Raw genomic sequence first — 16,777 nt, 5'->3', positions numbered from 1 at the left:
CAGTTTCTGTATTATTTCAGAAAGTGCAAATTGCATAGGTTCACGTTGAAATGAGAACTGAACCCAAATTCTCCCCGTCCCTAATTATAAGCAGCTTCTCAAACTTCTAAAAGGCCAAAATAAAGGGCAAACAAGCATTTCAACAGAAAATTGGGGGAGGGAATAAACTTTTGTCAACGAAGCATATAAAGTTCGTATTTTCACTGCAAGCAGTTCTTATTGACATAATGAAGAAAGCCAGTCATGTCCAGGCCATAGGCCTTTGCTGAGATGCCCTCCGAACTCCCAGTTCTGTATACAATATTCCCATACGACCAGCAATTGAGCAACATTGGTTTGTCACCTGCTGCATCTGAGGAGAGCAGGACAGATGGCATGACATAAACTGCTTTGTTCTCCAATACTTCGTCATTGTACCCCCCCCCCCATCCCGCCAGCCTCTGTTGCTTGACACAGCCACCTCACTCTGCTTAATGGGTAAGGCTGGCCCATTAGTTTGAAATGTTATAATCATTTCCTTATCTCTATAGGCAGGAATTCTTTAAAACACTGTCTCTTTGCTGTTGTGGTTGGGGACATGAAAGCAGAAAAATTCTTCCAGGTGATCCTAACTGTTCTCCTGGCATGCCGCAAACGACTCTGCTTATCTAAGTAAGCACAGGAGCTTTAGAATAATCATCCTAGGTAACTCTTCTGGGCCTGGGATGCTGCCAAGGCTTAGAATGTGTCTTTCCTTCCCCTGGGAAAGAGTTTTCTCCCATCAGTTGAAAAATATGGATCCCTCCCTCCCAAAAATAATATTCTATTGAATTTTCTGTCTCTGTGACCTTTCTGGTATCCTATTAGTTTTCATGTTGGATCATCATGTGCCGTAGAGATTTGAAAGCTATCTGCATCTTAAGAAATAAAAATAAAACGAAGATGAGTTGCAAATTACCCGGTAAATGCAAGCAAATCCTCAGGGCTCAAAGAGTTGTTTTTGTGGTTGAATGTGATACTTGGCCTCCAACATGTTTTGGAAACTTTTCTCTTTCTTCCCCTGCCTTCCAGTGGATTCCTGTAATATTGGGAATTTTACATGAAGGAGCTGAATGTCTGAAATAACATTCCAGGTGTTAGGGCAGCAGTGCTGGGATCGCCGTAAGGAGTTCCGTTCTGAACATGAAGAAATAGTAAGAGAATCTGATAAAATTACTTTTAGCAATGTAGAAAATTAGTATTCAACTAATGGGACTTTATTTGTGATTGCAATGGTGCCCATTTCCACGGAAAGCATCAACCTCACCCATGTGGTTTTATCACTTGCATGCAAGCGCTGGGGGAATCCCCAGAACAAATTTGGGAGGGTACCTGTGGGGCAGAGGTGCCAATTGACACCCATGAAGGGGGAGCAGGAAAAAACTTAAATAGACCAGAGACAATTGTACTTCATGCAGCAGAGCTTTTACTGGTGCTGAAGGCAAAAGAGCACAAATGGTCACAAATCCAATACATTCAGGATTGGCTCATAAGAAATCCATAAGAAGTCCATAAGAAATCCAATTGCAGCACTTACCATAAAACTTACAAAACTTATAATAAGTCTAAAACAGGCTTCCTCAACCTCGGCCCTCCAGATGTTTTGAGACTACAATTCCCATCATCCCTGACCACTGGTCCTGCTAGATAGGGATCATGGGAGTTGTAGGCCAAAAACATCTGGAGGGCCGAGGCTGAGGGAGCCTGGTCTAAAACTTGACACTACAGCATGCAGAAACAGAACACCAGAACAAAGGAGACGGAAAAGAGAAAGCAAGTGAAACCTCCTGGTCTTACTATTATAGTCAGCACAACCTTGGCAGAAAGATAACAGAACCAGTTTAAACCAGCTGTACTCGGCTTCCCAGAGAAATAACCCAAACAGAAACCTTCTTTCACACAGAGAACCTTCTTGAACCTTCTTGTATTAAACAGAATAGGAAGGATCTCTACACATCAGATCCATACTTTCTGTATTAAGAAATGAGAACTGACACCAAATTCTCGAAAACATTGCAGGGGCCCAAGACAATGTCCTGACATCATGTGCGTGAGCCAGGGGGTGGAGCCAAGCATGGTGGCAGCATGGCTAAAGCAACTGGTGGCCCCCATCCTCCCCAACCCCCTGCAGCACCAGGGAAAGGGGGGGAGCTGCCCCCACTGTGCCTCCAGATTCTACTCCAGAGAGCCAGTGTGGTGTAGTGGTTAAGAGCGGTGGACGCATAATCTGGTGAACCGGGTTCGCGCCTCCGCTCCTCCACATGCAGCTGCTGGGTGACCTTGGGCTAGTCACACTTCTTTGAAGTCTCTCAGCCCCACTCATCTCACAGAGTGTTTGTTTGGGGGAGGAAGGGAAAGGAGAATGTTTTCTGCTTTGAATCTCCCTGGGGTAGTGATAAAGCGGGATATCAAATCCAAACTCCTCCTCCTCCTCCTCCTCCTCCTCCTCCTCCTCCTCCTCCTCCTCCTCTTCTTCTTCTTCTTCTTCTTCTGGCTGGTTCAAGTCCCCCTGCCTGGTGACGTTCTGCACTCCACAGAAGGGGCAAGGGAGAGACCTGCCATATCTGGTTCCTCCTCTCTGACTTTTAGAGTTACAAAGGGACGCCCTCCCTGCTTCACCCCTGGGCGCCCAACTTCCAGTCCCTCATCTGCTCCTCCTGTTTGCATTTCAGGCTGCCAAATCATGCCAGATCCTGACAAAGCTGAGGGGCCATGATAGGACAGGAGATATGGGTTCCAGCACAAAGGACCTGGGCCTCTGGCCTCCTGTGCCTTCCCCTAAATATACCTATAAAATCAACTACCTGAAAGCTTTTCTCCTTTAAGTTTACGCTTTAATTATGGGGCAAATGTCCAAGGCTGTGTTATGAAAAGACTTGCGGCACAATCACATTTACTCAGACACAAATCCCACTGAATTTAATGGGGTTTACTCCCAAGTAAGTAAGTACAGTGGTACCTTGGGTTAAGAACTTAATTCGTTCTGGAGGTCCGTTCTTAACCTGAAACTGTTCTTAACCTGAGGTACCACTTTAGCTAATGGAGCCTCCCGCTGCTGCCAAAGCATTTTTGTTCTCATCCTGAAGCAAAGTTCTTAACCCGAGGTACTATTTCTTGGTTAGCGGAGTCTGTAACCTGAAGTATCTGGAACTTGAAGAGTCTGTAACCCGAGGTACTGTGGCATTTGAATATAGACTGCATTTTTAATCAAGACTTATATTGGCTTATATCTTGATCAGGTTCCTAAATTAAATGGGCTTAGATTTTCAAATGTTTCATGCCAGGCAGAAAGAACCTTGGCAAGAGGTTTTTCTCCTAAGACAAGGGGGCCCCATTGATTTATAGTAGAAAAACAATTCTCAAAGTCATAAAAAGGGAGAATTACATATGCTGCCCTTGCAGACTGAGAAAACACAATTAAAGGCAAGGGTAAATAGTAAAATAATACCAATGTGCCTCCCAGTAAAATGAGCCAGATCTTCTTTCCAAGGTTAAAAAGGCCAAGAGCAATGGAGAGGCATCTAGCTGGCAGAAAAAGAGAGCATTTTAAAGAAATCTTTAAAAGCTGTTTCTTTTTCTTAAACTGAGAGAGTTAAAAAGGTTAAATGTTGGGAAAGGCAACTGGCTTGGCTGGAGAAGAAGCATCTAGCTGGCTGGGAAAGGAGGGGGAAAGGGGGGAGGTGTAAACTGAAGAGGCTTCTTTTTAAAAGCTGTTTTTTACTGAGTTCCTTTTTACTTTACAAAGGCTTTATTCTTTTAAAAGGCTACCTATGATAAGTGAATGAAATATATTAGCTTAAATATATTGGCTTAAATGTAATTATGCAAAGGATTTAAGGAATGCTAGATTCTTATTTCATATGGTTGTAAGAGTTGTATTTATCCTGAAATTAAGTCAGCCACCAGCCTAGCCCCCCTGCTAGACAGAAGACGCCATCCAAGCACTCTTGATATATAAGGTTGTCAGGCATTTGTTTAGAAACTTTCAAATGAAGGAAATCTTTCAATATTGATGTGAAATTCAAGATCCTTGACATCTGTTGAACATAAAAATGTAAGATTAAACATTTGTTTTAGAAGGCAATAAGGGCAAGGAGGGCAAGAGGTGAGCTGGTAATTAAGATTCCATGTAAGATATATTATTACTTATTTGTCATTTATATATAGCTCTTTGTCTCCCTTATAAGGGCAAGGAAGTGGGTGTATCTTTTGTGGGTGTATCTTTTGTGATTGGTTCTACCAAACAGCCAATAGGAATTTCAACCAGGCTGATTGGACAGAGGCAGCCACAGGAGGAGCAAAGGGGGCTGGATTAAGGGAATATAAGTGCTGGCCAGGATGGCAAGAGGCCAGGCCAGAGCTTGGTAACCATATACCACTGAGCCTCTCATTTATTTGTCTGACAAATAAATTATTATTTTAATTTCTCTATTGCTGCGTTGAATATTTCATTCCAGCTAAGCGTTAACCACAAGCAGGGTGCTACATTTTATGGTGCCACTGTGACTCGGATAAGTGGTCTGCTGGAACGCAGCCCCTTCGCCCTACTGGGCAGGGTACAAGAGAGAGGACCACTGCTTACCCAGCGCGCACTGGTAAATTTTTCCAGGGGGAACGCAGAAGACTCGTCTGTCTGATACCCTGCTCACTGGCGGCGACGGACCGGGGGAAACAGGGAACCAACCAAGGGTAAGTGCACAAAGGGATTTTTGGCCCTCCAATTAATTGGGAGGAAGAGAAGTCTTGATCAAACTTCTGCGTCTCAGTAAGGGGAAACTGAGTACGCTAGGTGGTTGGGTACATCAGATGTTGGTCTGGTGGAGGAAAAGGGAAAATTGGGAGGTAGAGTGTGGTGAAGTATCTAGCGCATTGTATGTGTGAGAAAGTACAGAGCAATCTGTAGCTGACCTGAGTGTGGAGTGGGCAGTACTTCGGTTCTTAGTAAGGCGACTTCACTAGGCAAGGAAACCCACAAAGCGTGTGTGTGAGTGACTGAGTGGATACTTCACAGGGCCATACAATGGGAGTTGGGGGTTCAAAGGGGGAAAATACACCTCTTGAGTGTATGTTAAATAATTTTAAGAAAGCCTTCTCAGGGGCATATGGAGTCAAAATGACGCCAGAGCGCTTGAGAACGTTATGTGAACTAGAATGGCCGAAACAAAATACTGAATGGCCATCTCAGGGAACTTTTGATATAAATTTAGTAAGCAAACTTTGGTCTAATATCGCCAAAGAAACTGGAGGGTGCCCAGAACAATTTCCATATATAGATTCCTGGCTGAGCACATTAAATAAAAATCCTCCATGGATAAGGGAATGCAAAGTCAAACGATGCAAATTATTGGCTGTAAAAGCTGAAGCTAGGAAAGGAATCTTGCCAAATAAACTCAAACCCATTTTTGAGGGACCAGAGGAAGAGGTGCTTCCACCTCCACCCTATGCTCCACATCGAAGGGAGCTTAATTCAAACACTCCGCCAGTTGTAACCCCAAGGCAAGAAAGTGGAATGAATAATGGGAGTGGAGTCACAGAGCTTGATTCCTTGATAGATTATGATAAATATCTTCAGGAGGCATTGGAGTCCTATAATAAAGCCCAAGCAGAAGTGGTTATTCCACCTGTGACTCCTAATAGACCTGCATCTACAGTCTCCTTTAGTGGAACAACTGATTGCCCACCCCAAACCCCTGTACATCCAAGTCCTAGAGAATTATTACAGAAGTTACAGGGAGACCTTAATCGGTCAGCAAGCAATACAGCCAGGCGTATAAAGCTGCTAAAAGAACGCCTTGGGACAAATACCATCCCCTATGATTTGAGGCCCCTAGAGCAAAGCGAAGAGAAAGATCACGTAGTAGCCCCTCTTAGAAGAGTATTTGATGCACTTGAGGAGCCTGCGCTGGTTAACGGGCAACCCGGACCACGGCCACCTCGAACTTCGACCCTGCAATATATTCCATTCACAACTACAGATTTGATGAATTGGAAAACACACACCCCATCTTTTGCAGAAAAACCTCAGGCTATGATGGACTTGGTGACTTCAATAGTAAATACTCATAGCCCTACTTGGACAGATTGTCGCCAGCTCCTAAATACTCTTTTCACCACTGAGGAAAGGAGAGACATAATTGAAAAGGCACAGATATATTTGCGTGAGCAGGCCAGAGTGGGAAATATTTTTAATATTGACCGTCATCTCCAAGATAACTTTCCCTTGGAAGATCCTAATTGGGATCCAAACAATGGAATTCATCTGGCCAGACTTACCACCTACCGCCAGACACTTGTGCAAGGTATCCGCAGGGCATGCCAGAAGCCCACTAATATGTCTAAAGTCTCAGAAGTAGAACAGAAACCAAATGAGAGTCCAGGAGACTTTTTAGAGAGGCTGCAAGAAGCCTATCGTATATGGACTCCTTTTGACCCTGAAGCCCCTGAAAACAGCAGAATGATTACTGCTACATTTGTGGCCCAGTGCGCTTCTGATATTCGTAAGAAAATTCAGAAATCAGAAGGATGGGAAGGGATGCTGATGAGCCAAATTATGGCCATTGCACGCCGAGTTTATCGGAATAGGGATGAGGCTGAGAAGCAAGAGAAGAAGAAGTGGCAGAAGGAAAAGATGGTAATGCTAGCCACAGCAGTGAAGCAAGACCACCGCCCCTTAAATGGAGGGAGAGGGCGAGGAAGGAATCCACCACTGGGAAGGAATCAATGTGCAAATTGCAAGAAGGAGGGTCATTGGAAGCGGGAGTGTCCTGAACCCCTGAGGTTGGAAGAAGTACGCCCAGGCCCAGGCCCAGGCCCAGGCTCCGGCCCAAGAAACCAGGGACGGGGACGGGGAATGATCCGAAATGGAAGATATCAGAGACCAGGACAAGGACAGAATAGAGACAATTTCATTGGACTGGCAGAAGAGGATTTTACTCAAGACTAGGAACGACCGGACTCCATAAAGTTAGGCTTCCAGGAGCCCACGGTCACGATTCAATTAGGGAGCCATTTAATAGACTTTATGATTGATACTGGGGCTGAATACTCAGTACTCCCAGAACTATTGCAGAAAAAGGCATCCAAAAGTGTAGTCATTAAAAGTGCCACTGGACAGTCAGCTAAGAGGTCTTTCCTCCAACCTTTGGAATGCCAGATTGGGGGACATCGTTTAACCCATCAGTTTTTGTATATACCTGAGTGTCCAATACCTCTCTTAGGCAGAGATATGCTGTCCAAATTGCAGGCCCAAATCACCTTCACTCCTCGAGGTCCAGAAATGAAACTGCCATCAAAAGCAGCAGGAATAATTACCCTCTCAGTACCTAAGGAACAATCATGGCGCCTAATGTCAGCCCTGCAAGTCCAACCCACATTGGATACAGAATTAAACAAGCTCCTCCGAACTCTACAGGTGCCACCAGGAGTATGGGCCGAAAATAGCCCACCAGGAATGGCTAAGAATATAGCTCCAATTGTAGTAACCCTAAAACCTATGGCTACCCCCGTATCTGTAAAGCAATATCCCTTACCCCGGCGAGCAGCAGAGGGCATCCAGAAACATTTGGACCGCCTATTAAAATATGGTCTGCTTAAGCCTTGCCAATCAGAATGGAACACACCCCTTTTGCCTGTTCGAAAACCTGGGACAGATGAATACAGGCCAGTGCAGGACTTGAGGCTCGTAAACCAGGCTATCGAGACCTTGCACCCGAATGTACCAAACCCATATACCTTGTTGAGTTTGATCCCACCAGAAGCAACATTTTTTACTGTATTGGACTTGAAAGATGCATTCTTCTGTTGCCGGCTGGCACCACAGAGCCAACCTATATTTGCCTTCCAGTGGGAAGACCCTTTGACAGGAACAAAAGGCCAGCTAACCTGGACAAGATTGCCCCAGGGATTTAAAAATTCCCCAACTTTATTTGGCACTGCCTTGGCGAGGGATCTAACAAGTTACCCCTCAATACCGGGAGAAAAGGTGGTTCTGCAATATGTAGATGATCTTATACTAGCGGCAAAGGATTTTAATACCTGTAAAGAAGGGACAGAGGAACTGCTCCACTTGCTCTGGGAAGCTGGCTACCGAGTTTCCCAGAAAAAGGCACAGTTATGTTTAGAAAAGGTCAAATATTTGGGCTTTGACATCTCACACCAACAACGAGCATTGAGACCAGAGAGGAAAGAAGCTATTTGCCTTATCAAGGAACCTACCACAAGAAAACAACTTAGAGGATTCCTGGGAACAGCAGGGTTTTGTAGACTATGGATACCTGATTTCAGCAGTCTGGCCAAGCCCTTACATGAAAGCACTCGAGGTGCAGAAAAGGACCCATTCGTATGGGGACCTGAGCAGAAACAAGCCTTTTTAGTTATCAAACAACGACTTATGGAGGCCCCAGCCCTTGGATTGCCTAATTCGGAAAAACCCTTTCAGCTGTATGTACATGAACAGAATGGGATTGCAGCTGCAGTCCTGACCCAGAGATTAGGAAGTTGGAACCGCCCAGTAGCTTATTTGTCTAAACAATTGGACTCAGTAGCAAAAGGATGGCCTCCATGCCTAAGGGCAGTAGCGGCCACTGCAAGCCTTGTCAAAGAAGCTGATAAATTTACCTTCGGCCAGACGATGTATGTGAATGTACCTCATGCTGTTCTGACACTCATGGAATATAAGGGTAGTTATTGGCTAACGAACCCAAGGATGGCTAGATACCAAGGCCTATTGTGTGAAAATCCCAGGATTCATCTACGAGTAGTGAATATGCTCAATCCAGCGACTTTGCTGCCCCTACCAGAGGTAGATGATGAGGAATCACATGATTGTCTCCAAGTAATGGATGAAGTTTATTCCAGTAGACCTGATCTGAAAGATGAACCATTGAAAAATCCAGATGTTGTATATTATACGGATGGTAGCAGTTACCTTCATGAAGGTGCCAGACGAGCAGGATATGCTGTGGTCACCAATGAGGAAGTTGTGGAAGCTGAAGCTTTGCCTGCTGGCACATCAGCACAAAAAGCTGAACTTATAGGCTTAACTAGAGCTCTGCAATTGGCAGCTGGATGTAAGGCAAACATCTATACTGATTCTAAATATGCCTTCTTAACCCTGCATGCACATGGAGCTCTATGGAAAGAAAGAGGTCTAATAGGAGCCCACGGGAAGGCCTTGAAATATGGACCTGAAGTAGAAATCCTGTTAGAAGCAGTATGGGCTCCAGAACAGATTGCTGTAATGCACTGCAAAGGTCATGGACGAGGAAGGGATCCAATAACCAGAGGAAATCATGCTGCTGACAAAGCAGCCCGAGAGGCAGCCCAAAAGCCTGTGGGAGGATTTATAGCAGCCCTCATACCAGAGGTAGTTCCAGAAGAAGTTAAACCTCACTATACCCCAGAAGAGAGGAAGTGGGCTGAACAGGAAGGAGCGGTTATGAAGGACGGTTGGATGATCCTGCCGGACAATAGGATTTATGTACCTCATCATCTAGCAGGCACAATTGTAAGAAATTATCATGAATCTACTCACCTTGGCGGTACTGCAACCAGAGAGAGTCTCAGTCGGAAGTTGTATATTATTAATCTATCACAATTAGCAACTTGCATTTCACAGAAATGTGTTCTTTGTGCTAAAAACAATCCCAGGCAGGGACCAGTACAACCTCCTGGAATTCAGCATGTGGGATATGTCCCCATGGAAAGCCTAATTGTGGACTTCACAGAGCTGGTCCCTTCTAAGGGATTCAAGTATCTCCTTGTGTTTGTAGATACTCTTACCGGATGGGTTGAAGCTTTTCCCACCCGAACTGAAAAGGCACGAGAGGTAACTAAGAGACTCCTCACTGAATTGATCCCAAGGTTTGGATTACCTAGATGCATTGGAAGTGATAATGGGCCAGCGTTCATTGATCAAGTAGTACAAGATGTATGTCGAGTCCTACAAGTAAAATGGAGACTGCATGCAGCATATAGGCCTCAGAGTTCAGGGAAAACTGAAAGAATGAATCGGACTCTGAAAACCCAATTGGCAAAATTAACCCAGGAAACGGGATTGGGATGGGTAGATGTGTTACCCATAACACTGTTTCGTGTTCGGTGTGCACCCACAAAAAGACTTAAGTTGTCACCTTTTGAGCTCCTGTATGGGAGACCGCCCTCCTTTGTTCAGGATATTCCAGCTGACCTTAAACAAATAGGAGATCATGTGACACAGGGACAAGTGCAATCTCTCTCCCGTGTTTTTGTTTCTCTTAACAGGTGGGCCCTCGAACGCACGCCGTGCAGCATTGCCGAGCCGATTCATCAGTTCCAGGCTGGCGATAGCGTATGGGTGAAAGAGTGGAAACGTGATCCACTTGCACCAAAGTGGCGTGGACCTTACACCGTCTTGCTCTCTACTCCAACAGCGGTGAAGGTAGCTGAGGTGACCCCCTGGATTCATCACTCTCGTTTGAAGAAGTCCGAAGGCAGTTGGACGTGCAAAGGTGACCCCTCTAATCCTTTAAAACTAACTCTCTCCAAAAACCCCTGTATCTAGCCCTACCGGGAACGGGCTAGGTCACGGGCAACATTTGACGACCGGCCTGCTGCAGCCACAACCTGGAAGCTGGCTGACCTGCGCACGCCTGAAGCTTGAGGAGCGTCTGAACCAGCGACTGTGAACGGAAAGATTCTCTAATACAATTGATTGACTGCCCCCTTGTGGAACAATTATCAGAGATATTACTCATTGGGGATCCTCGGGATATATGTTTTGGTCTTGGTGGTACCCCATTTCTGTCACTGGGGGAATTATATTGGGGCTAATAATTATTTGCTATCACAATAAGGTAATCTTTTGTGGAAGGAATGCATATACTAGACATCAACATGATTTTATTATTAATCCTGATCCCTTGGGAAGGGGAAGGGTCCTTGAATCTGACCAAATTGGCTAAATATGGATTCAGCCATGACCACAATATGTGGGTAGGCTTAGCTGAGATGGTAGCCAATGTTGCAAATAGGACCAATTGCCTTGTTTGCTCTCTTGGGCCAGATGATTCAGAGGGAGGTATGCCCTTATTACCGATACCATTAGATGCCATTGGTATGGTAAGCGAAATGCCACACCAAACAGAAATACAGAATTTCCCCGGATGGAACTCAACTAAACCATTACGAGTTATACCTGTACAAGGGGAATTCTGTGTACATAAATCATCAGATGCAGCTGATTCTCCCATGATAGGCTCTTCTCATTGTCACTATACTTGGGATTATATTAAGAATAGTCATACCTGGGCACACGGTACTACCTATCGAACTCGGAATACCTTGCCCTGTGCACCTCCTTTTATTCACGCATGGAAAGTGGTGTGGAACATAACTGTGACAGAAAAAGGCAATCTAACATACTGCACTGTGAACTCTCTACCTCTTTTGGTATTTCGCCTTCTGTACTCCACGTACCAAAAACCTCAGACCCGATGGTTGTGGTGGATATGTGGAGAATGGGCATACAAAAAGCTCCCTTCCAAATGGAGTGGGACTTGTTTCTTGGGTTGGGTATTACCACCAATGTGGATTATGCCCACTAGTTCGGCCAGGCGAACACGAAGGAATGCTGATATTTCTCATATAGCAGGAGGAAGTACCCAAAGTTGGAGCGGTACTGATGATTGGCCGCCAGAGCGCATTATAGCCTATTATGATCCTGCCTCCTGGAATCCTGGTGAGCTCATACAAGGGGCACGGGATCCTATTTATAATCTAAACAGAATAATTCGATTGCAAGCAGTAGTGGAACTTGTAACCAATGCAACGGCCCAGAGTTTGAGACTTATTGCACAACAGTTGGATGAAAGTAGAGCCGCCATTTTGCAGCTGAAAATGGGAATGGATTATGTACTTGCCAGGCAGGGAGGCCTATGTGGAGTCTTGAACTTGACAGGGAATGCCTGTTGCTTTAACATTTCTGATAATGGTGAGGCAATCCGTGTGTTGGCCACAAAGATGGAGAATATAGCACATGTCCCAGTACAAACATGGGAAGGATGGGATATGGGATGGCTCACCAATTGGTTACCTAATGTCACAGGACTCAAAGGGATACTATTGTCTTGCTTGTTTTTCTTGACAGTAGTGGTAATGGTTTTGTGTATGATGCCATGTATCATTTCATGTTTTAGAAGTACAATTAGCAAGATGGTTTCAAATGAAACTCTACCTCATATCATGGCCCTATACAGAGCTTTACCTCAGGAATATGATGAAGGTCAAGCTATCAAGGACACTTGGGATGAAGGTCCTTGAGCTTGAAAGGGGGGAATGTGGCATTTGAATATAGACTGCATTTTTAATCAAGACTTATATTGGCTTATATCTTGATCAGGTTCCTAAATTAAATGGGCTTAGATTTTCAAATGTTTCATGCCAGGCAGAAAGAACCTTGGCAAGAGGTTTTTCTCCTAAGACAAGGGGGCCCCATTGATTTATAGTAGAAAAACAATTCTCAAAGTCATAAAAAGGGAGAATTACATATGCTGCCCTTGCAGACTGAGAAAACACAATTAAAGGCAAGGGTAAATAGTAAAATAATACCAATGTGCCTCCCAGTAAAATGAGCCAGATCTTCTTTCCAAGGTTAAAAAGGCCAAGAGCAATGGAGAGGCATCTAGCTGGCAGAAAAAGAGAGCATTTTAAAGAAATCTTTAAAAGCTGTTTCTTTTTCTTAAACTGAGAGAGTTAAAAAGGTTAAATGTTGGGAAAGGCAACTGGCTTGGCTGGAGAAGAAGCATCTAGCTGGCTGGGAAAGGAGGGGGAAAGGGGGGAGGTGTAAACTGAAGAGGCTTCTTTTTAAAAGCTGTTTTTTACTGAGTTCCTTTTTACTTTACAAAGGCTTTATTCTTTTAAAAGGCTACCTATGATAAGTGAATGAAATATATTAGCTTAAATATATTGGCTTAAATGTAATTATGCAAAGGATTTAAGGAATGCTAGATTCTTATTTCATATGGTTGTAAGAGTTGTATTTATCCTGAAATTAAGTCAGCCACCAGCCTAGCCCCCCTGCTAGACAGAAGACGCCATCCAAGCACTCTTGATATATAAGGTTGTCAGGCATTTGTTTAGAAACTTTCAAATGAAGGAAATCTTTCAATATTGATGTGAAATTCAAGATCCTTGACATCTGTTGAACATAAAAATGTAAGATTAAACATTTGTTTTAGAAGGCAATAAGGGCAAGGAGGGCAAGAGGTGAGCTGGTAATTAAGATTCCATGTAAGATATATTATTACTTATTTGTCATTTATATATAGCTCTTTGTCTCCCTTATAAGGGCAAGGAAGTGGGTGTATCTTTTGTGGGTGTATCTTTTGTGATTGGTTCTACCAAACAGCCAATAGGAATTTCAACCAGGCTGATTGGACAGAGGCAGCCACAGGAGGAGCAAAGGGGGCTGGATTAAGGGAATATAAGTGCTGGCCAGGATGGCAAGAGGCCAGGCCAGAGCTTGGTAACCATATACCACTGAGCCTCTCATTTATTTGTCTGACAAATAAATTATTATTTTAATTTCTCTATTGCTGCGTTGAATATTTCATTCCAGCTAAGCGTTAACCACAAGCAGGGTGCTACAGTACCACTGTATAAGATTACAGCCATAGCTTGCTTATCTTTGTCTCTAAAAACACTCCTGCTGGTATCTTTTCCTTTTCTGGTTACATTCTCAGGAGAAGCCAACATGTTGCCCTCTGAATGTTGTTGAATCACAACTCCGATCATGTCTAACCATTGGCCATGCTGCCTGGAGATGGCAAGATGTGGGAGTTAACAATATCTGGGAGATATTTTTCCCTCCTTCCTCTTTCAGCATGTTGCTGGAAAAGGACAGGAGCGGCAGTTGAACAATTTTGGAGCCCAGCCCGCAGTGTAACATAACCGCTGTGGTATATATAATAAACAAGATTCAAATAGCACTTTTTGCTTAGTGTGAAATTAATAAGGCCTCCTCTTGGGAATTGCTGCATGTATAGCGCTATTTCTTTTATTACTGCTATAGTACGGGGAAAAAATGCTATGCCACAGTTTCCTCGGTATATTTATAACAGTGCTGTGCCGAATCCTGTCCTCCTCTTTCCGAAAATATTCATCCCTTTGAGAAAGAGGCTTCCATTTGGCTTTGTCATTCTCGGCGAGCTTTTGAATTTCTTTCAACTTTTGGTGGGGACAGGGTTGAGCTTATTTTAACACTGCAAGGTGACTGTCAGGGAACTGCCATTGGAGCCAGAGGGAGAGGGAGGGCTCCAGAGGGGTTCCGGAGAGCGTCCCGGGAGGGAGAGAAGCAGCCCATCTTCTGGGGAAGGAATTCAGCGTAGCACCAGTGGAGAAGGGGGGCAGATGGGGGAATCGGCGAGGTGGCTCCATGACTCCTCACCGGAGACCAGCGGGGAGAGCACGGGTCCTCCGCTGCCCACACCCTCCCTGCGCAGAAGGCTTCCGCACAGGGAGAGTAGGCGGTGACTAGGCGTCAAAGAGCTTCTTTGCTGGAAGAAGTTCAAGAAACGCCCACTGACGGATTCTGCCAGCAATTGAGACAGCCACGGGTGAGTGGCTGTCCGGACAGAAAGGGTTCACCCAGGTAACCCAGCCAGGTGTGGCGTCGATTTACGCACGAGCAACCCCTAGAACCATTACAGTGACCATGGGTGCCTGCACTTCCTGATCTGAATGAGACCTATGGGAAGAGTCCTCTCAGAAGGTCTTCTCTGAGCTTTAACTGAAATACACAAAGATGGGAGCCCTGGCTACCGAGGGCCTGAGATGGGCATATGTGCTTGTTTAATTTTATTTTTTAGGGAAGGTCTTCCCGTTACAAAAGCCTTGTGCACAATTCTTTAAAATAATTTAATTCAGGCATAGGCAGACTTGGCCCTCCAGATGTTTTTGGGACTACAATTCCCATCATCCCTGACCACCGGTCCTGTTAGCTAGGGATGATGGGAGTTGTAGTCCCAAAACATCTGGAGGGCGAGTTTGCCTATGCCTGAATTAATTAATCAAAAGACTTTGCTTAAAAGAAGAACAAGGACATTACGAGGTTCTTAGGGAATATGGGTACCCAGGAAAGCTGCAGAATGCGGACCACTAGAGATTTGATGTGTCGCATGAAGGAAAGAAGCACCCCTAGGCCATTTTAAAAGTACCAGTGCAGCAAAAACCGTGTGCCCCACTCTTGAGAATTTATCTGAAATTTTCTCTGCCCTTTGATAATTTTTGAATGCTAGTTATTTATTTTCTCATTAACTGATGGAGAATGGTAAAAAAATGGGGGGTGGGGGTGGGTGAGATAGAAATCCAGCACAGCACTTATTTATACTAACTTAAAATGGAACTCTTAGGCAAACTGTCACCAAATGGTGATGAAAACATAACTCAGAGGCAGGTGACTCCTTGGTCCCCAGGGCTAACTTTCATTTTCTTCTCTTTTCACATATTTCATGGGGTTCTCCACAAGCCTCCCAGTTCCCTGCTGCTCATTTTCATCTGCTATCTTTTTCCTGTGCCTCACAACATCTGCCCTGAGTATTTAATCCATCTATTGTTCACTATCATTAGCCCAGATCTCACACCTGGCGTGTGCCTTGCCTAATAATTTCCCTGCAAAATTTCCAGGTATATGTAATTGGGTTATCTTTTTAGTGCCGTCGTAAATTCCTTCTCTGAATATCCGTGATGTAAAGCACATGGTTCTTCAAGTGCTACAGAACTGGGCAAAGGCCACAGTATATATGAATAGATTAGTCTGAGGTGAGAGAGCCCATCCAGTTGCTAGGCAACCTTATGAATTAGCGGCACGGAAAGTGCAATAGTTTCTCGTCAGTGTTGGTGGGTGGGGGGTTGCAATTATGCAAATAGGTGTGAGAAGAGGGAGAACGTACATTTCGATGGCACAGAAGCCTACAAACATGGGCAACCTTGCAATGGTTAATTTTCTGTAGCTTTTATGGAGGAATTTTTTTTTGGGGGGGGAGGAGGATTTCTTAGAGATTAAAAGTCAAAAGTGGATTAAACATAGCCTGTTAACCCCTTCTTCTTCTGAGCATCCAAGTTACAATGCTGCCTGAGCCAGTGAAGCAGTCTGTAGGAAGGGAGAGGACAAGCAAAGTCATATGATTAGGGCTAAAGTACATGCGATGAAGCAGGTCCGTGATCAGATTTTTGGATTCCTCCTACCCCCCCTGCGCCTCCCATCTACTGCCAAGCAGCCACAGGAAGCTAGTTATTTGAATGGGGGAGTAGAGTTGCGGGTTCAAACCACAACGCTGTAGAAGGAGCAAGAGAGAGGCGGGGCCTGAATTTTTTGCATTGCCGCTGAAATTTGAGAACCCAAAGTCTGCCACGGCCCAGACCAAGCTCCTTCTGTAAGCTACACCCCTCACCTGCACCCTCCGCGAGTGCTTTTGCTAAGCTAGAATGTGTCCTTGTTCATGATAATGGCCTTTTCTTACTTGGATGAAGAGGGGTGTCTATGGCGATGTGCCATCTGACTTTTGAATGGCTGGAATGTATCCTGCTGCACAAAGCTAAGACATCATATTGCTTGCCTGGCCCAACTGTGTTTCTCCTCCCCCCCCCCCTTTTGCTTCTGAGCTTGCCTGCCTCTCACATGTGGCCCCCAGAAAGTTGCCTATAAGGGATTGTGGCCCTCAAGCTGAAAAGCTTTTACCATCTTTGGTGTTCAAAGCCCATAGTGCAGAATGATTTCATGAGC

At 44.7% G+C, this 16,777-nt stretch overlaps 1 long non-coding RNA gene across 1 annotated transcript; it reads left to right on the top strand.

Moving 5' to 3' along the window:
* The first annotated feature begins 568 nt into the window (after positions 1–568).
* On the top strand, positions 569–13,982 carry LOC310827033. The gene is made up of 3 exons (XR_014556153.1): positions 569–651; positions 1,051–1,172; positions 13,737–13,982. It is a non-coding gene; the product is annotated as an uncharacterized lncRNA (long non-coding RNA).
* Positions 13,983–16,777: the final 2,795 nt, after the last annotated feature.

Source organism: Podarcis gaigeae, assembly GCF_964106915.1.
Source record: "Podarcis gaigeae genome assembly, chromosome: 11".
Classification (NCBI taxonomy): Eukaryota; Metazoa; Chordata; class Lepidosauria; order Squamata; family Lacertidae; genus Podarcis; species Podarcis gaigeae.
This window is presented reverse-complemented; position numbering and strand designations above follow the sequence as displayed.